At 48.3% G+C, this 25905-nt stretch overlaps 1 long non-coding RNA gene across 1 annotated transcript; it reads right to left on the minus strand.

Annotated features, from left to right (window-relative positions):
• Positions 1–1759: 1759 nt before the first annotated feature.
• LOC142490538 (uncharacterized) lies at positions 1760–19355 on the minus strand. Its single transcript, XR_012800097.1, has 5 exons — positions 19234–19355; positions 17965–18023; positions 4323–4449; positions 3978–4076; positions 1760–2974 (listed from the first exon to the last, which is right to left on the minus strand). It is a non-coding gene; the product is annotated as an uncharacterized LOC142490538 (long non-coding RNA).
• Between the last annotated feature and the right edge of the window lie 6550 nt (positions 19356–25905).

Consider the following 25905-nt stretch of genomic DNA (forward strand, 5'->3'; position numbering starts at 1 on the left):
TGGCGACACACTTTATTCGAGCTCGGCTAGTCCCACGAATTCGGGTATACCCGGGTGTATTGAGGTTTGTGACTGTTTTCTGCCCGAGTGCATTGCGTTATTTTCCATGCAGGGATTGAAGCATTTTATTCCCACTGGCTGCAATACTGCACAGTATATATATATATATACTGCATTACAATTCATGAATTTATGCCATCTGGTAGACACGCGAAGCATTGCAGCCTATTAAATCCTAATCATTATCATTTAACAGATCAGCCGCCCGTCAGCCAGGCATGAACCCAGGCTGGGAAGGCAAACACAACGGGGCTTGTCAGAGGTGAGGAGCGGCGCATTCCAGGTATCTGCCAGGTACATACTGGGTATTTGCTCGAATAAAGTGTGTCGCAGCAGTACGGTATGTTTTGAAGCCACTTCGGATGGTGGCAACTCGATGTCATTAAAAAGTTGTTAGCCTCAGTTGGCTTAAAAAACTTTTGGTTTTAATTTCGGAATTATCTATATAGATTGTTAGATCTAAAAAGTTGATGTTCACTCGACTATGCTCAGATGTGAACTCTAAATTCACATTGTTTTCGTTAATTCGTGTGATAAAATTTGTCAATTCAGTCTCTCCTCCTTTACAAATTAAAAGTACGTCATCTATATACCTGTGCCAGGAGACCAGGTTTGCGCTGGGTCATGTAGCAGCGCTGAGCAGGGTCACTGGGTCATGTAGCGTCACTGAGCAGGGTCACTGGGTCATGTAGGGGTGCTAAGCAGGGTCAGGGCCACTGGAACATGTAGCAGCGCTGAGCAGGGTCACTGGGTCATGTAGCGTCACTGAGCAGGGTCACTGGGTCATGTAGGGGTGCTGAGCAGGGTCAGGGTCACTGGGTCATGTAGCAGAACTGAGCAAGGTCACTGGGTCATGTAGCGTCACTGAGCAGGGTCACTGGGTCATGTAGGGGTGCTAAGCAGGGTCAGGGCCACTGGAACATGTAGCAGCGCTGAGCAGGGTCACTGGGTCATGTAGCGGCATGTAGCAGGGTCACTGGGTCATGTAGGGGTGCTGAGCAGGGTCAGGGTCACTGGGTCATGTAGCAGAACTGAGCAAGGTCACTGGGTCATGTAGCGGCACTGAGAAGGGTCACTGGGTCATGTAGGGGTGCTGAGCATTGTCAGGGTCACTGGGCCATGTAGCGGTACTGAGTAGGGTCACTGGGTCATGTAACTGCGCTGTGCAGGGTCACTGGGTCATGTAGCTGTGCTGTGCAGGGTCACTGGGTCATGTAACTGCGCTGTGCAGGGTCACTGGGTCATGTAGCTGTGCTGTGCAGGGTCACTGGGTCATGTAGCGGCGCTGAGCAGTGTCAGGGTCACTGGGTCATGTAGCGGTGCTGAGCAGGGTCACTGGGTCAGGTACCGGTGCTGAGCATGGTCGCAGGTTTGGGGCGACTTGCTGACCAATCCCAGGAAGGTTTGAGGTTTATGGTTAAATAAAAGGCTGCGGCCATTTGATCAAACTTAAGGTTTCTGTGTTTATTGGGGTGCAGCGGAACGCAGAAGGGCCAAGAATGGGGGTACACGGGCCATGCAGCGCTGTAACGTGCGGGGTACATTGCTGGTGCTATATAAATAAAAGCATACATACATATGTGTTTATTCTAATATGTATGTGTAGGGTACCAGTGTGTCTGTGTGTGTGTGTATGTGTGTGGCTGTGTAATTAATGTGGGGGTATCAGTGTGTGTGTGTGTGTGTGTGTGTGTGTGTGTGTGTGTGTGTGTGTGTGTGTGTGTGTGTGTGTGTGTGTGTGTGTGTGTGTGTGTGTGTGTGTATTATTATGTGTCTGTGTGTGTGTCTGTGTAGTGAATGTGTAGAGAATGTGGGGGTACCATTGTGTGTGTGCATTATTATGTGGGGGTGTATGTGCATTATCGTGTGTGTGTACTGTTACTGAAGTAGTACTGTCACTGTGGGGATAGAGGTGTGTATGTGTGTGTGTGTGTGCGTCACTGTGAGGTAGGAGAATACACAAACTGATGCTGAAATGCTGTTTTATTGCAAAGTAAAAGGGAAAAGCAGCGTACAAATGATCTTTGTGATTATACGGTTACAGACAGAGGAAGAAACCCTTCTCAGCACTGACAGTGTGACACAGACACAGATATTAGGTATACTGTCAGCACACGCACGGTTATTAGTAGCATGTTCTTCTCATGTGTGTGTGTGTGACACATGCTGAGTCTCACTCACTAAAGCGCACACTCACATTAGTACATGTTAGTACTAGTCACGTCAGTGACACTAGCGTGTGCTAAATCTCTGGCGTGGATTAGTGAGGGACACCCTTTTATCTTCATGTTACAGTCTGTCTCATTGTAACAGTGATCTCTCATTTCTATCATTATTATTTCATGGAGAAAGCAGGAAATCAGGAGATTTAGGAAACCCATAAAAGCAGCGTGACATGTATACTGTCCTTATACAGAGAGCGCAGTGTTACAGGGCATTGTCCTTATACAGAGAGCGCAGTGTTACAGGACATTGTCCTTATACAGAGAGCGCAGTGTTACAGGGCATTGTCCTTATACAGAGAGCGCAGTGTTACAGGACATTGTCCTTATACAGAGAGCCCAGTGTTACAGGGCATTGTCCTTATACAGAGAGCGCAGTGTTACAGGACATTGTCCTTATACAGAGAGCGCACTGTTACAGGACATTGCAAAGCTCACGTGTAAGGAGCAGAATTTATTAACGCCCCATGCCCAAGCCCCCTAAGTGCTTCCCAACAAGATAAAAAAGTGAAGGACTATCTCTGGTCTCTATATTATCTCTGGTCTCTATATTATCTCTGGTCTCTATACGATCCGCCCGCGTCTCCCGTCTGAGAAGAGAGCGCACTTCTTCCAGGAGACCTGCCAGTCTCTTCATGCGATTTCCCTGCTCATTCTCCTCTCTCTTGGTCTCCAACATCTGATCTTCTTCACTAGAGATGAAGACAACAAACTGATGTCAGGAAATGTCCCCCGGGGAGTCAGGGGGCAAATATTTCCCACAGATTTAACCCATTCACTGCCACATGGGCAAGTAAAGAATTGCAGAGAGAGATACAATAACAACACAGAGAGATATAATAACACGCTTAGAGATATAGTAACACGCAGAGAGATATAATAATAATATATATATATATAATAACACGCAAAGATCTATAAAACATACAGAGATATAATAACAGAGAGATATAATAATAATATATATATATATATATATATATATATATAACACGCAGAGAGATCTAATAATATATATATATATAATAACACGCAGAGATGTATAAAATCATACAGAGATATAATAACACGCAGAGAGATATAATAACACGCAGAGAGATATAATAACACGCAGAGATATAATAACACGCAGAGATATACAATAACACGCAGAGAGATATAATAACAAGCAGAGAGATATAATAACACGAAGAGAGATATAATAACAAGCAGAGAGATATAATAACACGCAGAGAGATATAATAACAAGCAGAGAGATATAATAACACGAAGAGAGATATAATAACACACGAAGACATAATAACACACAGAGAGATATAATAACACACAGAGCCATAATAACACGCAGAGAGATATGATAACACACAGAGATATAACATGCCGAGATATAATAACACGCAGAGAGATATAATAACACACAGAGAGATATAATAACTCGCAGAGAGATATAATAACACACAGAGAGATATAATAACTCGCAGAGAGATATAATAACACACAGAGATATATAATAACACACAGAGAAATATAATAACATGTAAGGCAGGCTGCGTATGGAACAGGCACAGGAGGGTTGATATCAGTTACAAGGTTAATATCAGGCACGCATCACATGAAGGATCCCCAGCTACAACCCTACACACAGCACCAATAAATCTCTATTCCTTTCTCTGTCCCACAAACTCCATTTCTTACGTCTCATATTTGGCCGATTCCACCAATGTGACGATGGAGATTATCCCCAGGAGAAGCGCGAGCAGCAGAGGTCTCTGGGAGAGAAGCATCTTTACAGATCTGTTAGAGAATGTTACAGGTTATCACAGGTGTAATAATACGCTCAGCACGGGACAGATCAGACATATCTGGGGGGGCTGCACCCCGGGGATACAGTGTTACTTACAGTATAGTATCTAGTTATTACACACGAGGAGTATTAGGGGGGTTTGTATTGCAGAGAATATTTATAGACATTACACATAAAAAGATCAACTTAGTAAAAATTACAGTTAATATAAAAACACTAGAAATAATTGTACTTACAGCTGGGTGGAGATGGAGCTGGGATGAGTAACCTGTGAATATCACCGTGTCTGTGTTACTATGGAGGGTGAGGTGAGTGTTATATACAGATCCTGATGGGAATGTGTCACTATAGAATCAGCAGACTCTGTGTGAGAAAGAAATCACATTATTTTATGGGTAAATATTACATTTCTCGGGCAGAACATTTCATGTCACATTGTTGGAAACAAACAAATAGCAGAGTTTACTGACTGCCTCGTGTGATAAAGAAGGTGGGAAATCTAACTTCTGTTACCGCAAATTGTGTGTTAAACCTTTTTCAGCCCAAATAATCCCCCTGTGTGTATGGCACAGGTGTGTGTGTGCAACAGGGAGACATATGACACAGGTGTGTATGCAGCAGGAAGACGTATGACACAGGTGTGTGCAGCAGGGAGAAGTATGACACAGGTGTGTGTGCAACAGGGAGACATATGACACAGGTGTCTATGCAGCAGGAAGACGTATGACACAGGTGTGTGCAGCAGGGAGAAGTATGACACAGGTGTGTGTGCATCAGAGAGACGTATGACACAGGTGTGTGTGTGTGCAGCAGGGAGAAGTATGACACAGGTGTGTGTGCATCAGGGAGACGTATGACACAGGTGTGTGTGTGCAGCAGGGAAACGTATGACACAGGTGTGTGTGCAGCAGGGAGACGTATGACAAAGGTGTGTGCAGCAGGGAGAAGTATGATACAGGTGTGTGTGTGTGCAGCAGGGAGACGTATGACACAGGTGTGTGTGCAGCAGGGAGACGTATGACACAGGTGTGTGTGTGAAGCAGGGAGACGTATGGGACAGGTGTGTGTGTGTGTGTGCAGCAGGGAGACGTATGACACAGGTGTGTGTGAGCAGCAGGGAGACGTTTGGCACAGGTGTGTATGCAGCAGGGAGACGTATGACACAGGTGTGTGTGCAGCAGGGAGACGTTTGGCACAGGTGTGTGTGCAGCAGGGATACGTATGACACAGGTGTGTTAGCAGCAGGGAGACGTATAGCGCAGGTGTGTGTGAGCAGCAGGGAGACGTATGACACAGGTGTGTGTGCAGCAGGGAGACGTATGACACAGGTGTGTGAGCAGCAGGGAGATGTATGACACAGGGTTTGGAAAACAAGTTTATGGCTGAATAGTGTGAGATCTGGATGCTGCTGACATGACTCGCTCCTCTATAGGGATTCTGGGAGGAGGTTGCAGAGGTCTAATCACTGGGCACTGCGGGGGGATGCAGCCAGCACAGATTACTAATACAGGGAGAAGGAGCGCAGAGTACAGCAGGTAGGAAGGTGAGGAGAGAATAGGTGATTCCAGGAGAGGATTATGGGTCAAACGTAATATTCAATGCAATTCCATAAGAATCCTTCCAGCACAGGAAGACATAGTGCCGCTCGTTCAGCTGAATGGTTTGTAACGTTTCTTCCAGGGCTGGAAGGTCATCTGTTTCATAGCACCATTTAGTAATATGGCCCTTAGGTCTTGGGGTCGGTATAAGGGGTCACATGTTCGGTCAGTTTATTTATACCAGAGTGTATAGCAAGAAAACTCCAGTGGTAGTGGGGTTATGTGTAACATGCAGAGCAGTATGTAACTAACACGCAGAGCAGTGTGTATGTGTAACACGCAGAGCATTATGTAACTCTAACACGCAGAGCAGTGTGTATGTGTAACACGCAAAGCAGTGTGTATGTGTAACACGCAGAGCAGTATGTAACTCTAACACGCAGAGCAGTGTGTATGTGTAACACGCAGAGCAGTGTGTATGTGTAAAACGCAGAGCAGTGTGTATGTGTAACATGCAGAGCAGTATGTATGTGTAACACGCAGAGCAGTATGTAACTAACACGCTGAGCAGTGTGTATGTGTAACACGCAGAGCAGTGTGTATGTGTAACATGCAGAGCAGTGTGTATGTGTAACACGCAGAGCAGTGTGTATGTGTAACACGCAGAGCAGTATGTATGTGTAACATGCAGAGCAGTATGTAACTCTAACCCGCAGAGCAGTGTGTATGTGTAACACGCAGAGCAGTGTGTATGTGTAACACACAGAGCAGTATGTAACTCTAACACGCAGAGCAGTGTGTATGTGTAACACGCAGAGCAGTGTGTATGTGTGACACGCAGAGCAGTGTATGTGTGACACGCAGAGCAGTGTGTATGTGTAACACGCAGAGCAGTGTGTATGTGTGACACGCATAGCAGTATGTATGTGCAACCCGCAGAGCAGTATGTAACTAACACGCTGAGCAGTGTGTATGTGTAACACGCAGAGCAGTGTGTATGTGTGACACGCATAGCAGTATGTATGTGTAACCCGCAGAGCAATATGTAACTAACACGCTGAGCAGTGTGTATGTGTAACACGCAGAGCAGTGTGTATGTGTAACACGCAGAGCAGTGTGTATGTGTGGCACGCAGAGCTGTGTGTATGTGTAACGAGCAGTGTGTATGTGTGACACGCAGAGCAGTGTGTATGTGTGACACGCAGAGCAGTATGTAACTCTAACCCGCAGAGCAGTGTGTATGTGTAACACGAAGAGAAGTGTGTATGTGTGGCACGCAGAGCTGTGTGTATGTGTAACGAGCAGTGTGTATGTGTAACACGCAGAGCAGTGTGTATGTGTAACACGCAGAGCAGTATGTAACTCTAACATGCAGAGCAGTGTGTATGTGTAACACGCAGAGCAGTGTGTATGTGTAACACGCAGAGCAGTGTGTTTGTGTGACACGCAGAGCAGTGTGTATGTGTGACATGCAGAGCAGTGTGTATGTGTGACACGCAGAGCAGTGTGTATGTGTGACACGCAGAGCAGTGTGTGTTTGTGACACGCAGAACAGTGTATGTGTAACACGCAGAGCAGTGTGTATGTGTAACACGCAGAGCAGTGTGTATGTGTAACACGGAGAGCAGTGTGTATGTGTGACACACAGAGAAGTGTGTATGTGTAACACACAGAGCAGTGTGTATGTGTAACACGCAGAGCAATGTGTATGTGTGACACATAGAGCAGTGTATGTGTAACACGCAGAGCAGAGTGAATGTGTAACACGCATAGCAGTGTGCATCTGTAACACGCAGAGCAGTGTGTATGTGTAACACGCAGAGCAGTGTGTATGTGTGACACGCAGAGCAGTGTGTGTGACACGCAGAGCAGTGTGTATGTGTGACACGCAGAGCAGTGTGTATGTTTAAGACGCAGAGCAGTGTGTATGTGTAACACGCAGAGCAGAGTGTATGTGTAACACGCAGAGCAGAGTGTATGTGTAACATGCAGTATGTATGTGTACACGCAGAGCAGTGTGTATGTGTAACACGCAGAGCAGTGTGTATGTGTGACACGCATAGCAGTATGTATGTGCAACCCGCAGAGCAGTATGTAACTAACACGCTGAGCAGTGTGTATGTGTAACACGCAGAGCAGTGTGTATGTGTGACACGCATAGCAGTATGTATGTGTAACCCGCAGAGCAGTATGTAACTAACACGCTGAGCAGTGTGTATGTGTAACACGCAGAGCAGTGTGTATGTGTAACACGCAGAGCAGTGTGTATGTGTGGCACGCAGAGCTGTGTGTATGTGTAACGAGCAGTGTGTATGTGTGACACGCAGAGCAGTGTGTATGTGTGACACGCAGAGCAGTATGTAACTCTAACCCGCAGAGCAGTGTGTATGTGTAACACGAAGAGAAGTGTGTATGTGTGGCACGCAGAGCTGTGTGTATGTGTAACGAGCAGTGTGTATGTGTAACACGCAGAGCAGTGTGTATGTGTAACACGCAGAGCAGTATGTAACTCTAACATGCAGAGCAGTGTGTGTGTAACACGCAGAGCAGTGTGTATGTGTAACACGCAGAGCAGTGTGTTTGTGTGACACGCAGAGCAGTGTGTATGTGTGACACGCAGAGCAGTGTGTATGTGTGACACGCAGAGCAGTGTGTATGTGTGACACGCAGAGCAGTGTGTGTTTGTGACACGCAGAACAGTGTATGTGTAACACGCAGAGCAGTGTGTATGTGTAACACGCAGAGCAGTGTGTATGTGTAACACGCAGAGCAGTGTGTATGTGTGACACACAGAGAAGTGTGTATGTGTAACACACAGAGCAGTGTGTATGTGTAACACGCAGAGCAATGTGTATGTGTGACACGTAGAGCAGTGTATGTGTAACACGCAGAGCAGAGTGAATGTGTAACACGCATAGCAGTGTGCATCTGTAACACGCAGAGCAGTGTGTATGTGTAACACGCAGAGCAGTGTGTATGTGTGACACGCAGAGCAGTGTGTGTGACACGCAGAGCAGTGTGTATGTGTGACACGCAGAGCAGTGTGTATGTTTAAGACGCAGAGCAGTGTGTATGTGTAACACGCAGAGCAGAGTGTATGTGTAACATGCAGTATGTATGTGTACACGCAGAGCAGTGTGTATGTGTAACACGCAGAGCAGAGTGTATGTGTAACATGCAGTATGTATGTGTACACGCAGAGCAGTGTGTATGTGTAACACGCAAAGCAGTGTGTACGTGTGACACGCAGAGCAGTGTGTACGTGTGACATGCAGAGCAGTGTGTATGTGTGACACGCAGAGCAGTGTGTGTGACACGCAGAGCAGTGTGTGTGACAGCCAGAGCAGTGTGTGTGACACGCAGAGCAGTGTGTATGTGTGACACGCAGAGCAGTGTGTATGTGTGACACGCAGAGCAGTGTGTATGTGTGACACGCAGAGCAGTGTGTGTGACACGCAGAGCAGTGTGTATGTGTGACATGCAGAGCAGTGTGTATGTGTGACACGCAGAGCAGTGTGTATGTGTGACACGCAGAGCAGTGTGTATTTGTAACACGCAGAGCAGCATGTAACTTTAACACGCAGAGCAGTGTGTATTTGTGACAGAGTAGTGTGTATGTGTAACACGCAGAGCAGTGTGTATGTGTAACACGCAGAGCAGTGTGTATGTGTGACACGCAGAGCAGTGTGTATGTGTGACACGCAGAGCAGTGTGTATGTGTGACACACAGAGCAGTGTGTATGTGTGACACGCAGAGCAGTGTGTATTTGTAACACGCAGAGCAGTATGTAACTTTAACACGCAGAACAGTGTGTATTTGTGAAAAGCAGAGTAGTGTGTATGTGTAACACGCAGAGCAGTGTGTATGTGTAACACGCAGAGCAGTGTGTATGTGTGATACGCAGAGCAGTGTGTATGTGTGACACGCAGAGCAGTGTGTATGTGTGACACGCAGAGCAGAATGTGTGACACGCAGAGCAGTGTGTATGTGTAACACGCAGAGCAGTGTGTATGTGTGACACGCAGAGCAGTGTGTATGAGTGACACGCAGAGCAGTGTGTATGTGTGACACGCAGAGCAGTGTGTATGTGTGACACGCAGAGCAGTGTGTATGTGTGACACGCAGAGCAGTGTGTATGTGTGACACGCAGAGCAGAGTGTATGTGTAACATGCAGTATGTATGTGTACACGCAGAGCAGTGTGTATGTGTAACACGCAAAGCAGTGTGTATGTGTGACACGCAGAGCAGTGTGTATGTGTGACACGCAGAGCAGTGTGTGTGACACGCAGAGCAGTGTGTATGTGTGACACGCAAAGCAGTGTGTATGTGTGACACGCAGAGCAGTGTGTATGTGTGACACGCAGAGCAGTGTGTGTGACACGCAGAGCAGTGTGTATGTGTGACACGCAGAGCAGTGTGTATTTGTAACACGCAGAGCAGTATGTAACTTTAACACGCAGAGCAGTGTGTATTTGTGACAAGCAGAGTAGTGTGTATGTGTAACACGCAGAGCAGTGTGTATGTGTAACACGCAGAGCAGTGTGTATGTGTGACACACAGAGCAGTGTGTATGTGTGACACGCAGAGCAGTGTGTATGTGTGACACGCAGAGCAGTATGTGTGACACGCAGTGCAGTGTGTATGTGTAACACGCAGAGCAGTGTGTATGTGTGATACGCAGAGCAGTGTGTATGAGTGACACGCAGAGCAGTGTGTATGTGTGAAACGCAGAGCAGTGTGTATGTGTGACACGCAGAGCAGTGTGTATGTGTGACACGCAGAGCAGTGTGTATGTGTGACACGCAGAGCAGTGTGCATGTGTGACACGCAGAGCAGTGTGTATGTGTGACACGCAGAGCAGTGTGTATATTTAACACGCAGAGCAGTGTGTATTTGTGACACGCAGAGCAGTGTGTCTGCGTAACACGTAGAACAGTGTGTATGTGTAACATGCAGAGCAGTGTGTATGTGTAACACGCAGAGCAGTGTGAATGTTTAACACGCTGAGCAGTGTGTATGTGTAACACGTAGAACAGTGTGTATGTGTAACACGTAGAACAGTGTGTATGTGTAACATGCCGAGCAGTGTGTATGTGTAACATGCAGTATGTATGTGTACACGCAGAGCAGAGTGTATGTGTAACACGCAGAGCAGTGTGTATGTGTAACACGCAGAGTAGTGTGTATGTGTAATACGCAGAAAAGTGTGTATGTGTGACACGCAGAGCAGTGTGTGTGACACGCAGAGCAGTGTGTATGTGTGACGCAGAGCAGGGTGTATGTGTGACACGCAGAGCAGTGTGTATGTGTGACACACAGAGCAGTGTGTATGTGTGACACACAGAGCAGTGTGTATTTGTAACACGCAGAGCAGTATGTAACTTTAACACGCAGAGCAGTGTGTATTTGTGACAAGCAGAGTAGTGTGTATGTGTAACACGCAGAGCAGTGTGTATGTGTAACATGCAGAGCAGTGTGTTTGTGTGACACGCAGAGCAGTGTGTATGTGTGACACGCAGAGCAGTGTGTATGTGTGACACACAGAGCAGTGTGTATGTGTGACACGCAGAGCAGTATGTGTGACACGCAGAGCAGTGTGTATGTGTAACACGCAGAGCAGTGTGTATGTGTGACACGCAGAGCAGTGTGTATGAGTGACACGCAGAGCAGTGTGTATGTGTGACACGCAGAGCAGTGTGTATGTGTGACACGCAGAGCAGTGTGTATGTGTGACACGCAGAGCAGTGTGTATTTGTGACACGCAGAGCAGTGTGTATGTGTGACACGCAGAGCAGTGTGTATGTGTGACACGCAGAGCAGTGTGCATGTGTGACACGCAGAGCAGTGTGTATGTGTAACACGCAGAGCAGTGTGTATATTTAACACGCAGAGCAGTGTGTATTTGTAACATGCAGAGCAGTGTGTATTTATGACACGCAGAGCAGTGTGTCTGCGCAACACGTAGAACAGTGTGTATGTGTAACACGCAGAGCAGTGTGTATGTGTAACACGCAGAGCAGTGTGTATGTGTAACACGCAGAGCAGTGTATGTGTAACACGCATAGCAGTGTGTATCTGTAACACGCAGAGCAGTGTGTATGTGTAACACGCAGAGCAGTGTGTATGTGTCACACGCAGAGCAGTGTGAATGTTTAACACGCAGAGCAGTGTGTATGTGTAACACGTAGAACAGTGTGTATGTGTAACATGCAGAGCAGAGTGTATGTGTAACATGCAGTATGTTTGTGTACACGCAGAGCAGTGTATGTGTAACACGCAGAGCAGTGTGTATGTGTAACACGCAGAGTAGTGTGTATGTGTAATACGCAGAAAAGTGTGTATGTGTGACACGCAGAGCAGTGTGTATGTGTGACGCAGAGCAGTGTGTATGTGTGACACGCAGAGCAGTGTGTATGTGTGACACACAGAGCAGTGTGTATGTGTGACACGCAGAGCAGTATGTGTGACACGCAGAGCACTGTGTATTTGTAACACGCAGAGCAGTATGTAACTTTAACACGCAGAGCAGTGTGTATGTGTAACACGCAGAGCAGTGTGTATGTGTAACACGCAGAGCAGTGTGTATGTGTAACGAGCAGTGTGTATTTGTGACATGCAGAGCAGTGTGTATGTGTGACACGCAGAGCAGTGTGTATGTGTGACACGCAGAACAGTGTGTGTGACACGCAGAGCAGTGTGTATGTGTGACACGCAGAGCAGTGTGTATGTGTGACACGCAGAGCAGTGTGTATTTGTAACACGGAGAGCAGTATGTAACTTTAACACGCAGAGCAGTGTGTATTTGTGACAAGCAGAGTAGTGTGTATGTGTAACATGCAGAGCAGTGTGTATGTGTAACACGCAGAGCAGTGTGTATGTGTGACACACAGAGCAGTGTGTATGTGTGACACGCAGAGCAGTGTGTATGTGTGACACGCAGAGCAGTATGTGTGACACGCAGAGCAGTGTGTATGTGTAACACGCAGAGCAGTGTGTATGTGTGACACGCAGAGCAGTGTGTATGAGTGACACGCAGAGCAGTGTGTATGTGTGACACGCAGATCAGTGTGTATGTGTGACACGCAGAGCAGTGTGTATGTGTGACATGCAGAGCAGTGTGTATGTGTGACACGCAGAGCAGTGTGCATGTGTGACACGCAGAGCAGTGTGTATGTGTGACACGCAGAGCAGTGTGTATGTGTAACACGCAGAGCAGTGTGTATATTTAACACGCAGAGCAGTGTGTATTTGTAACATGCAGAGCAGTGTGTATTTGTGACACGCAGAGCAGTGTGTCTGCGTAACACGTAGAACAGTGTGTATGTGTAACACGCAGAGCAGTGTGTATGTGTAACACGCAGAGCAGTGTGTATGTGTAACACACAGAGCAGTGTATGTGTAACACGCATAGCAGTGTGTATCTGTAACATGCAGAGCAGTGTGTATGTGTAACACGCAGAGCAGTGTGTATGTGTCACACGCAGAGCAGTGTGAATGTTTAACACGCAGAGCAGTGTGTATGTGTAACACGTAGAACAGTGTGTATGTGTAACACGTAGACAATAAAATTCAAGTGATATAAATTCTGCGTTCTTTCTTGGCTCATATGTGATGTCTACTTACAAGATGTAAGTCAAAATCAAGCGGTTTTGACACTCAATGGTCTCTGCTGTGCAGGTATTCCCACCAGGTGATAGGGTCTCCAGCTCTCAGCTCCGCAGCAAAGTGTATGTAAAAGAAATACAGACCATAGTGCAGACCAGTATGATGTAAAAAACTAGACTTTATGGGGTTTTAAAAATGAACACTTACAATAAAAACAAGTATTTCAGGCATGTACCACAATCATTGTGATCAAAGAGAGAAGATTAATTGGTTTACACTTCAGGCTCACCCGCCTCCTCCGGTGTGACTTGGTGTGGACCACCACTCTCAGGGACTTTGTACCTCCAGCGGTGGGCGCATTGATCCAGGTCTCTCTCCCCTCGTGGGTTCCCTCTTCTGTGGGTCGATCACCTTCCCATAGCAGCTGCCCGCAGGTACTGTGGAGTTCTTCACTGGGATACAGCCTCTCTGATGGATGTTTCAGCTTCACTTTTACAACGATGCGTCACTTCCGCTCCGTCCCGATACGTCACTTCCGGTCGCGGTTCTGTGAGTATCTGTCAGTAAATTTCTCCTCTCTTCTCTCTCCTCTCTGGGCGGCTACCACTCTACGCGTTTCGCCACACACCCTTTTTTGGCGAAACGCGTAGAGTGGTAGCCGCCCAGAGAGGAGAGAGAAGAGAGGAGAAATTTACTGACAGATACTCACAGAACCGCGACCGGAAGTGACGTATCGGGACGGAGCGGAAGTGACGCATCGTTGTAAAAGTGAAGCTGAAACATCCATCAGAGAGGCTGTATCCCAGTGAAGAACTCCACAGTACCTGCGGGCAGCTGCTATGGGAAGGTGATCGACCCACAGAAGAGGGAACCCACGAGGGGAGAGAGACCTGGATCAATGCGCCCACCGCTGGAGGTACAAAGTCCCTGAGAGTGGTGGTCCACACCAAGTCACACCGGAGGAGGCGGGTGAGCCTGAAGTGTAAACCAATTAATCTTCTCTCTTTGATCACAATGATTGTGGTACATGCCTGAAATACTTGTTTTTATTGTAAGTGTTCATTTTTAAAACCCCATAAAGTCTAGTTTTTTACATCATACTGGTCTGCACTATGGTCTGTATTTCTTTTACATACACTTTGCTGCGGAGCTGAGAGCTGGAGACCCTATCACCTGGTGGGAATACCTGCACAGCAGAGACCATTGAGTGTCAAAACCGCTTGATTTTGACTTACATCTTGTAAGTAGACATCACATATGAGCCAAGAAAGAACGCAGAATTTATATCACTTGAATTTTATTGTCTGCACTTAGATTGTTTTTTCCTGTTTTATGTTCTTTTCCCTTCATGCTCCCCCTGGATTACAACTGGAGAGTGACGATTTGTGGGACTAGCGAAACCAGTCCCCACCAGCTGGGTTTGAGCAGGGGGTTTGAACCTTTTAATAATATTATCACGTTATTTGAACACAATATCACTGTTTAACAATTAATTGATTTGGTCAAAATATTCACTGTATATTATTAGTGTACACTAATAGAGTTAGCGCCGTTTTCTTTCACCTTCACGTAGCACATGTGTAACACGTAGAACAGTGTGTATGTGTAACATGCAGAGCAGTGTGTATGTGTAACATGCAGTATGTATGTGTACACGCAGAGCAGAGTGTATGTGTAACACGCAGAGCAGTGTGTATGTGTAACACGCAGAGTAGCGTGTATGTGTAATACGCAGAAAAGTGTGTATGTGTGACACGCAGAGCAGTGTGTGTGACACGCAGAGCAGTGTGTATGTGTGACGCAGAGCAGTGTGTATGTGTGACACGCAGAGCAGTGTGTATGTGTGACACACAGAGCAGTGTGTATGTGTGACACGCAGAGCAGTATGTGTGACACGCAGAGCACTGTGTATTTGTAATACGCAGAGCAGTATGTAACTTTAACACGCAGAGCAGTGTGTATGTGTGACACGCAGAGCAGTGTGTATGTGTAACACGCAGAGCAGTGTGTATGTGTAATGAGCAGTGTGTATTTGTGACATGCAGAGCAGTGTCTATTTGTAACACGCAGAGCAGTGTGTATGTGTAACACACAGAGCAGTGTGTATGTGTAACACGCAGAGCAGTGTGTATTTGTAACCCGCAGATCAGTATGTATGTGTAACACGCAGAGCAGTGTGTATGTGTAACACGCAGAGCAGTGTGTATTTGTAACACGCAGAGCAGTGTGTATTTGTAACACGCAGAGCAGTGTGTATGTGTAATACGCAGAGCAGTGTGTATTTGTAACACGCAGAGAAGTGTGTATTTGTAACATGCAGAGCAGTGTTTATGTGTAACACGCAGAGCAGTGTGTAATTGTAACATGCAGAGCAGTGTGTATATGTAACACGCAGAGCAGTGTGTATTTGTAACACGCAGAGCAGTGTGTATGTGTGACACGCAGAGCAGTGTGTATGTGTGACACCAGAGCAGTGTATGTGTAACACGCAGTGTATGTGTAACACGCAGAGCAGTGTATATGTGTAACACGCAGAGCAGTGTGTATGTGTAACACGCAGAGCAGTGTGTATGTGTGACACGCAGAGCAGTGTGTACTGTAACACGCAGAGCAGTGTGTATTTATAACACGCAGAGCAGTGTGTATGTGTAACACACAGAGCAGTGTGTATGTGTAACACGCAGAGCAGTGTGTATGTGTGACACGCAGAGCAGTGTGTATGTGTGACACCAGAGCAGTGTATGTGTAAAACGCAGTGTGTATGTGTACATGCAGAGCAGTGTGTATCTGTAACACGTAGAGCAGTGTGTACTGTAACACGCAGAGCAGTGTGTATGTGTAACATGCAGAGCAGTGTATATGTGTAACACACACAGCAGTGTGTGTCTGTAACTCGTAGAGCAGTGTGTACTGTAACACGCAGAGCAGTGTGTATGTGTGACACGCAGAGCAGTGTGTATTTGTAACATGCAGAGCAGTGTGTATTTGTAACACGCATAGCAGTGTGTATTTGTAACACGCAGAGCAGTGTATATGTGTAACACGCAGAGCAGTGTGTATGTGTAACACGCAGAGCAGTGTGTATCTGTAACACGTAGAGCAGTGTGTACTGTAACACGCAGAGCAGTGTGTATTTGTAACACGCAGAGCAGTGTGTATGTGTAACACACAGAGCAGTGTGTATGTGTAACACACAGAGCAGTGTGTATGTGTAACACGCAGAGCAGTGTGTATGTGTGACACGCAGAGCAGTGTGAATGTGTGACACCAGAGCAGTGTATGTGTAACACGCAGTGTGTATGTGTACACGCAGAGCAGTGTGTATCTGTAACACGTAGAGCAGTGTGTATGTGTAACATGCAGAGCAGTGTATATGTGTAACACACAGAGCAGTGTGTATGTGTAACACGCAGAGCAGTGTGTATTTGTAACACGCAGAGCAGTGTGTATGTGTAACACGCAGAGCAGTGTGTATGTGTAACACGCAGAGCAGTGTGTATTTGTAACACGCAGAGCAGTGTTTGTGTGAAACGCAGAGCAGTGTGTATGTGTAACACGCAGAGCAGTGTGTATGTGTAACATGCAGAGCAGTGTGTATGTGTAACATGCAGAGCAGTGTGTATTTGTAACACGCAGAGCAGTGTTTGTGTGAAACGCAGAGCAGTGTGTATGTGTAACACGCAGAGCAGTGTGTATTTGTAACACGCAGAGCAGTGTTTGTGTGAAACGCAGAGCAGTGTGTATGTGTAACATGCAGAGCAGTGTGTATGTGTAACACGCAGAGCAGTGTGTATGTGTAAAACGCAGAGCAGTGTGTATGTGTAACATGCAGAGCAGTGTGTATGTGTAACACGCAGAGCAGTGTGTATGTGTAACACACAGAGCAGTGTGTATTTGTAACACGCAGAGCACTGTGTATGTGTAACACGCAGAGCAGTGTTTGTGTGAAACGCAGAGCAGTGTGTATGTGTAACACGCAGAGCAGTGTGTATGTGTAACACGCAGAGCAGTGTGTATTTGTAACACGCAGAGCAGTGTGTATTTGTAACACGCAGAGCACTGTGTATGTGTAACACGCAGAGCAGTGTTTGTGTGAAACGCAGAGCAGTGTGTATGTGTAACACGCAGAGCAGTGTGTATGTGTAACACGCAGAGCAGTGTGTATTTGTAACACGCAGAGCAGTGTTTGTGTGAAACGCAGAGCAGTGTGTATGTGTAACACGCAGAGCAGTGTGTATGTGTAACACGCAGAGCAGTGTGTATGTGTAACACGCAGAGCAGTGTTTGTGTGAAACGCAGAGCAGTGTGTATGTGTAACACGCAGAGCAGTGTGTATGTGTAACACGCAGAGCAGTGTGTATTTGTAACACGCAGAGCAGTGTGTATGTGTAACCTGTTTTAGACTTCCTACCCCACAAGTTTCAAAAGGGTTTTGTTGTTTCTACTCATGTCATATGACTTGGTCTTAGGCACCCTGTTACATGGCTAATATTCGCAAAAAGTATATCTCTGCTTACTTAGAGGCGCATCATTTGCAAAAAGTATATCTCTGCATCATTTCCTAGAATTATTTTTCCCAATTACAGTTCCATTTGAGACATTGATCCAGGGTTGGACCGTCTGTCCTCCCTAAATAACACTTCCACCGACCTAAACAAACAACAAAAAATGCTTCCTGCACCTTAGAGTAACTATAAAGTCCAGAAATCAAGAAATGGCAAATGTGGTCAAACCATATAATTGAGTCCAGTCGGTTGGTTCCGGATAGGCCTCAGGTGTCCACAAAGATATCCTCAGGACATGTAAAAATAAACACACAGAGAAATCATGGTGTAAGTATACTGCTGCCTCACTAAATGACTAACAAAACATACAATAACAAAAAATAACACTGAATACACCATTTCCTCTGTTGCACGACTGCTAAAACTCTGACTCAGGCCCTCATTCTCTCCCGTCTCGATTACTGTAACCTCCTGCTGTCCGGCCTTCCTGCCTCTCACCTGTCTCGCCTTCAATCTATCCTAAACGCTGCTGCCAGAATCACTCTACTCTTTCCTAGATCTGTCTCAGCATCTCCCCTCCTGAAATCCCTCTCCTGGCTTCCGATCAAATCCCGCATCTCACACTCCATTCTCCTCCTCACTTTTAAAGCTTTACACTCTTCTGCCCCTCCTTACATCTCAGCCCTAATTTCTCGCTATAGAAAACCTCTCAGGAAGAGAAAAAGTTTGAAACAGTTGGCAACCTTGTGGCCTTAATGTAGAATGGGAACTAAAACATTTTCTTCATGATTGATTTTTATATATGTAGCCAGGTCCCCCCTCGCGTGTAGCCAGGTCCCCCCTCGCGTGTAGCCAGGTCCCCCCTCGCGCACTCACCCCCTCCTTCCCAGTTGCGAGCGCGCGTGTGGATCGGGCCGGCGCGCAGAGAGAGAGATCGATCCCTGGTAGCTAGGGACGCGAGCGGCGAGCAGGCCGGTTGCCGGGGACGCGATTGGGCCGTCGCTAAGGCCGCGATCGCGTTGCCACCGGCCCGGCGGCTCGGGAAGCAGGGCGCCGCCATGTCAGGGCTGTCGCGCATGCGCAGTGGTAGAACACAGCGCGGGAGGCCCCAGGATAGCTCGCGCATGCGCGAGATGAGTCTGCCAGCCCCCAGGGTGCACAGGGGCAGAGACACATGACGCCAGGGAGCCAATCGGAAGGCCGGATTCCCCTGCTCCCAGTTAGATACATTTCGCGGGGTTTTGGCAGCACGCAGGCACTCAGGATCCGGACCAGCTAGGGGTAAGAGGTGGATGCAGGGGTCAGTGACCCTCTGCATTAGGCCAGCAGCCCCCAAGGTCCCAGTTAGGTCCTGAGTCACCTGTCAGCTTGTGGAGCTTAGGGACAGGCCCTAGAGTGTGTCAGACACACACTCCTGACGAAGCCATTGACAGCTTGTTGAGCTGGGCGAAACGCGTAGAGTGGTGTTTTGGTCTAGTGAGGGATCCGTAGCTGTACCTTCCACTGAGCAGTGACGTCACACGCGCCGGAGGAGAAACGGAGCTGAGCGTTCCAGGCTGCAGACGGCTGATATCCAGAGCCAGGGAGGAGGCGGTGAGATCGGATTAAACCCCCTAGAATCACTGTGATTGTGATAAATGCATTTTTAATTCTGGCACATTGTAAGTGCACATTTTATATGCTCATATTCATTTTATAAAGTTTTTGGAAAGACAGATCGCGCTATGTAGCTTTGTTTCCTCCCTTATGTACACCATGGTTACCCTGACGAGATAAGCCTGGAGGGATATCCACAAATACACAGATACTACCTGGGGTGGCAGCCCAATCTGCCAACTGCATACTTACCACTTACATCTTGTAAGTAGATAGACCAGCAGAGCCAAGATATTGTCATTATTATTTCATCATAGTCTCAACGTCTGCACTTAAATTTGCACTGTTTTCTGTTTTTTATTTCCCTATATTTTGCTCCTCCTGGATTGTTTGAAATACATCTTTCTACTTGGAACCCTGGAAACAGGTTCTACCAGAGGGTTTGAGCAGGGTTTATTATTTGAGCACTAATATTAATTTTTATTGCACTTGCACGTATCACTATTATATGTATTTAAGTTGTTAGCGCCTTATATTCACTTATTCACGATGGCCTATACCAAGCTGCATGCAGGCACCAAGGTCAGAGATCCTCCGGTCAGTGACACCCCGGGAGCCTCCGCTCGCCGGACCAAGACACCTGTCAAAGAGGAAGATGCGCCACCCAAGTCGCCCTCAATGAAAGGGTGGGCTTCGGGGAGATCCTCCCCCACTTACTCAAGACGACTGGACCTCAAAGACATCGTCTGCTATACCTGTGGACAGAAAGGCCATTTCTCTAGAGAGTGCCCTAATGGAGTCACCCAAGAAAAGGAAACGCCCCGTAAAGGAAGCTCGGCCAGGGCTATGATCTGTCAGAGGCAGACCTCAGAAGCCAAAACCACCGAGGCCACCCCCACACCTTCCGAAGCCCCTCCTGACCTGAGCCCAAGCGAAGGAACTCCAGGGGGAGATGGTTACTGTCAGGTGGGCCCTTCGGCCATCGTACGGGTGGTAGTAGAGGGAGTCTATGCTGCTGCTCTATTGGACACCGGGTCTCAAGTGACCATAATATACCGGCACTTCTACGACCAGCACCTGAAGCATTGTCCCCTGCGGTCGGCGGAACATATGAAGGTGAGGGGGTTGAGCAACGAGGATTACCCTATCGATGGGATTGTGAGCGTTCAACTGGAGATACTTCAATTGAATACCGGTGTTATGGAACAAGAACCACATTTCTGACTCACCCCCCTCTCTCCTTTGCAGCTTCTGCCTGTCAGATCTCACTCCCAGCTGCATGGAGTCTGCAGACACATACTGTGCCTGTGTGGCTTGCAACAATGTTGCACTCCTTGCCTGCGAGCATGGAATCAGTGAGCTGCTACAGCAGTCTCTGAGATCCTCACCAGAATGGGCTAGTCTGTCCCCCCTCCTGTTTGTTCAGACATGGTCTGCCCCTAGACTTTTCCTTTGCCCACACCGCACCTCACTTCCTCTTTCCAACCCTGGAGACAGTGAGTAAAGAACCTTTCTCTGTTTATCCCCCTTGGTGAGGCCATCTCTTTTTACCGGTTTCTAACTAATAATCACCACTACACACCATCCACAAGTATCTGTACCCTGCTACCTTTTCCCAATAAAGTGGAGGAAATATTACAGGACTTGGAGTGATTTAAAAGGGAACTGTGTTAATGCTATCGGGAGCCATTCATACCAACGTGCCCTGGCTTCAGAATAGTAAAAAGAGTAAAAAGAGGACCGTGTGCCTTGGGAAATACACACAGAGGAGCTGCTACCCACAGCCTTTATGCTAAAGGAACAAGCAGGCAGCCTACATAGCAAATAACCAGCAGTCTCTCACCACATTGCACAAGCACGTTGCTACACAGAGCCACAAGCCTCTACACAGCAAACTACCACAGCTTTATGCAAAGACAGTGAGCAGCCTTACTTTGCTAATAGTACACAGAGCAGCCTCTGCAACTGCAAACAGTCTGCAGCTTTCACAGACAACCAGTAGCTCAAACTGCACAGCAGCCTTGCAACAAACAGTGCTTCTCTTACAATTCCTAACTGCCCTTTTCTCTGTCTGAGTCCACCCGCTGCTCAGCCCCACAGTGAGGAGCCAACGGACACCTGTAAGTACAGCTACCCCAACGCTGCACGCTGCAGGACACCGCTCGGCATCATCTGAGACAGACGCCCATCGCTGACAAGGTAAAAGACCGCACGCCACACGCACTGGCAAAGGCCTACACACACCTACAGCATGGCAGAACTCAGAGCCTCACCAGACATCACGCAGGAAAGCGATCTCTCAGACACAGAGACCGCTGCACAGCTGCAACAGGCGCAGGCAGGCGCAAGGCCCAAACGGACAGTCACACTGACACAAAAGGGGCGCGAAAAATATGAGACTGACATTGAAGCGCACCGCGCTAAATTAGAGTTGGCTTGGAGCACAACCACACTGGGAATACGCAACGTTAGTAGCGTTGGCAACTATGCGCAACAGCTCGAGCAGGCAATAACGCAATTAAGGACCGATTACTCGCGTTATCAAGAACTGTCAGAAGCATACATTACTTACCTGACCAGGGCCAACACCAGCGAAAGCCTGCAAGAAAGAGACTTACAAAATGACATTGACCTTACACGTGACAGCCGCGTGCGGACCGCTATCACAGACGCGCAAAGTGTGAGGAAAGAGCTCCTCCTGGAGACCGCGTCGCAGCGCTCCAGCACATCAAGGCACTCATCAAGGTCAGCAAGATCAGCACAATCCAACACGTCTAGCGCGAGCACAAACGCCACCAAGGCGCGAGCCACCGCAGAGGCCGCACGTGCCAGGGCCGAATATAGTCGCAGAGAGGCAGCCGTAAGGACAGAAAGAGCGCGCATAGAAGAGGAGGAGCAGAACGCCGCTGCCAATGCCGCTGCCAACGCCGCCGCCGCTGCTACCGCTGCTACCGCCGCCGCTGCAAATGCCGCCGCCGCCGCGGCGCGTAAAAAGGCCGAATTGGACGCGGATCTAGAGGCACTTAATCAAGAGAAGGAAGCCGCCGCCGCCATAGCCCAAGCTGAAGTCCTAGAAGCTGCCGCGCAACAGGATGGCGGGGAGCAACCCTACAGACGGTTTGCCTCAGAGGATCCAGTCCAACGCACTGAAGACTACGTCAGGAGCCTCTTCAGTGTAAACACCAGCGCACCATCTCAACACGGATGGAGCGACTCCACAGATACCGAAGACCTGCTAGGCCCACGAGGAGAAGATGCCGTTCCTGCAATGGCACATGCTGCCTGGGACAGCCACAGCCACAAGAGTGATCCACACGCCAGCGCGCACACGGATGCACCACAACAGGCTCGCAATCCAGGTACACCCACGCGGGAGAAAACAGCCCCTCACACTGGCCAGCAGCCATCACGCGTCCACGCCAAGGAAGAGGCGACCGCACAGACCGTCCCAGCAACCACCTCGGAACGGGACAAACGCGCCGATGTCTCAGGTCTGACAGACATAGCCAAGTACATGATCCGGCGCGACTTGGTGCACGCAGGACTCATCAGCTTCGACGACCGCCCTGAGAACTACCGGACGTGGAAGTTCACGTTCAAAGACGCAATCGACAGCTTGGACTTCTCAGCAATGGAAGAGCTCAACCTGTTAGTCAAGTTCCTGGGGAACGTATCCAGGGAGCAAGCGCAGAGACTTCGGGCGGCAAACGCGCACCAACCCCAAGTAGGTCTTGACCTAGTGTGGGAAAGGCTAGAAGAGTCCTATGGCAGCCCCGAAGCAGTCGAAGATTCACTCTTCAAAAGAATCGAGAGCTTCCCCAAGATCACAACTAAAGACTACTCGAAGTTACGAGATCTTGGAGACCTGCTGCAAGAACTGGAGTTCGCAAGGAAAGACCATTCCTTAATGGGTCTCAACGCCCTAGATTCAGCTCGTGGAGTGAGACCCATCCTGGAGAAGCTACCCTTCAACCTCCAAGAAAGGTGGCTTTCACAAGGTTCCAAATACAAAAGGGAGAAGCAGGTTGTCTACCCCCCATTCTCAGTTTTCTTGAGCTTCATTCGCGAAGCAGCAAAGACAAGGAATGATCCCAGCTTCATCTTAGGGGCGCAAACCACATCCAGCGCCAGCCACCCGAGGAACGAAAGGTCAACAGCAAGGTACAAGGATTCCAGAACACCCATCTCGGTCCACAGGACGGACGTGCCCCCTACGACCCACGCGAGTCCCAGCCAGACGGCCGACAGGGACAAAAAACCAAGGGACCTTAACAAAGAATGCCCTATCCACAAAAAGCCGCATCCACTTAACAAGTGCTTTGGATTCAGGATGAAACCCATAGAGGAGCGAAAGAACCTACTCAGGGAATGGGGAGCCTGTTTCAAATGTTGTGCTTCCACAACTCATTTATTCAAGGACTGCAAAGAAGCTATGAAATGCACAGAGTGCGATAGCGACAGGCACATAGCCGCTCTACACCCGGAAGCTATGAAGCCCAAAGCAAGCAAAGCCCCTAACCCTCCGACAAAGCAGGGCGGGGAGGAAGAAGTGGGAGACACACCCCCCCCGACGTCAGTAGCATCCAAATGCACAGAAGTATGCGGAGAAGGAAACGACGGTAGATCTTGCTCTAAAATATGTCTGGTAGCAGTGCACCCAGAGGGACAACCCCAAAGAGCCAAACGGATGTATGCAATCATCGACGACCAGAGCAACCGATCGCTGGTCAGGTCAGAATTCTTCGATATGTTCAACATACAAGACAGTACTTCTCCTTACACTCTCAGAACGTGCGCAGGGCGAATGGAGACTACAGGGAGAAGAGTGAATGGCTACATCATATGCTCAATAGACGGCAAAGTCAGCATGCCCCTTCCCACACTCGAGTGCAATCACATGGCAGAAGATAGGACTGAGATCCCCACGCCAGACGTGGCGCAACACCATCTCCATCTAAAAACCATTGCCGATCATATCCCACCACTAGACGAAGATGCCCAGATCCTGCTGCTACTTGGCAGAGACATCATGAGAGCACACAAGATCCGTGAACAGCGAAATGGGGACCACAACGGTCCAAGCGCTCAAAGGCTCGATCTAGGATGGGTGGTAGTGGGAGAAGTATGCATAGACAGGATACGAGGACCCGACAACGTAGGCGCCCTACGGACGAACTTGTTGGAGAACGGTCGTATGTCCCACTTCAAACCTTGTCCGAACCACTTTCAGGTCCACGAGAAGCTCGAGACCAAAAGGAACTATGGCGACGCGCCTGTGGCAAGAAAATACCCCAACAACCTAGGGAGTACAGTGTTCCAGACCACAAAGGACGACGACAAACAGGCGCCATCAATGGAAGACAAAGAATTCTTGAGGTTAATGGATAAGGAGCTCTTCAAGGACGAATTGGGCAGTTGGGTGGCCCCACTACCTTTCCGCTCGCCAAGAAGACGCCTCCCAAACAACAGAGACCATGCTATGTCTAGGCTCGCTTCGCTCCGCCGTAACCTACAAAGGAAACCGGAGACCAAGGAACACTTTGTGGCCTTCATGCAAAAAATCTTCCACCGTGGCCATGCAGAGTCGGCGCCCGCACTGAAAGAAGGCGAAGAATGCTGGTACCTCCCGTCGTTTGGCGTCTACCACCCCCAGAAACCTGGCCAAATCCGAGTGGTATTCGACTCCAGCGCTCAGTATCAGGGAGTCTCCCTAAACGATGTTCTCCTCACCGGGCCGGATCTGACAAACAGTCTTCTGGGAGTGCTGATCCGCTTCCGCAAGGAACCTATCGCCGTAACCGCAGACATTCAACAGATGTTCCACTGCTTCCTTGTGCGAGAAGACAACCGTAACTACCTAAGATTCCTGTGGTACCAAGATGACGACATAGAAAAAGAAATCACGGAGTACCGCATGAAAGTACATGTCTTCGGGAACAGCCCATCACCTGCAGTGGCAGCCTACGGCCTCAGAAGAACGGCCCAAGACGGAGAAGCAGAGTTCGGGAAAGACGCCAGGAGCTTCGTCGAGAGAGACTTCTATGTGGACGACGGATTAAAATCAGTTCCCACCGAAGAAGAAGCCGTAGATCTACTCAAGAGGACACAAAAGATGTTAGCAAAGGCCAACCTAAGGTTGCACAAAATAGCTTCCAACAGTGCCACAGTGATGAAGGCGTTCCACGCAGATGATCAAGCACCAGATCTCAAGAATTTGGATCTGGGGACCGACACGCCTCCCATACAGCGGAGCCTGGGGATAAGCTGGAATCTTAAAACAGACACCTTTACGTTCCAGGTAGCCATCGAAGAAAAACCCTTCACACGTCGCGGAGTCCTGTCCACCGTTAACAGTCTCTACGACCCGCTAGGATTCGTGGCTCCTGTCACTATACAAGGGAAGTCTCTCCTCAGAGAAATGTCCTTCGAAAAACAGGAATGGGACACCCCACTACCTCCAGAAAAACGGAAAGAGTGGGAAACGTGGAAACACTCCTTGAAGGCCCTCGAGCAACTTCAAATCCCACGCCCCTATTCACCTATATCTCTCACCGCCGCACACAGCAAAGAGCT

Source organism: Ascaphus truei, chromosome 3 (genome assembly GCF_040206685.1).
Source record: "Ascaphus truei isolate aAscTru1 chromosome 3, aAscTru1.hap1, whole genome shotgun sequence".
In the NCBI taxonomy this organism is placed as follows: Eukaryota; Metazoa; Chordata; class Amphibia; order Anura; family Ascaphidae; genus Ascaphus; species Ascaphus truei.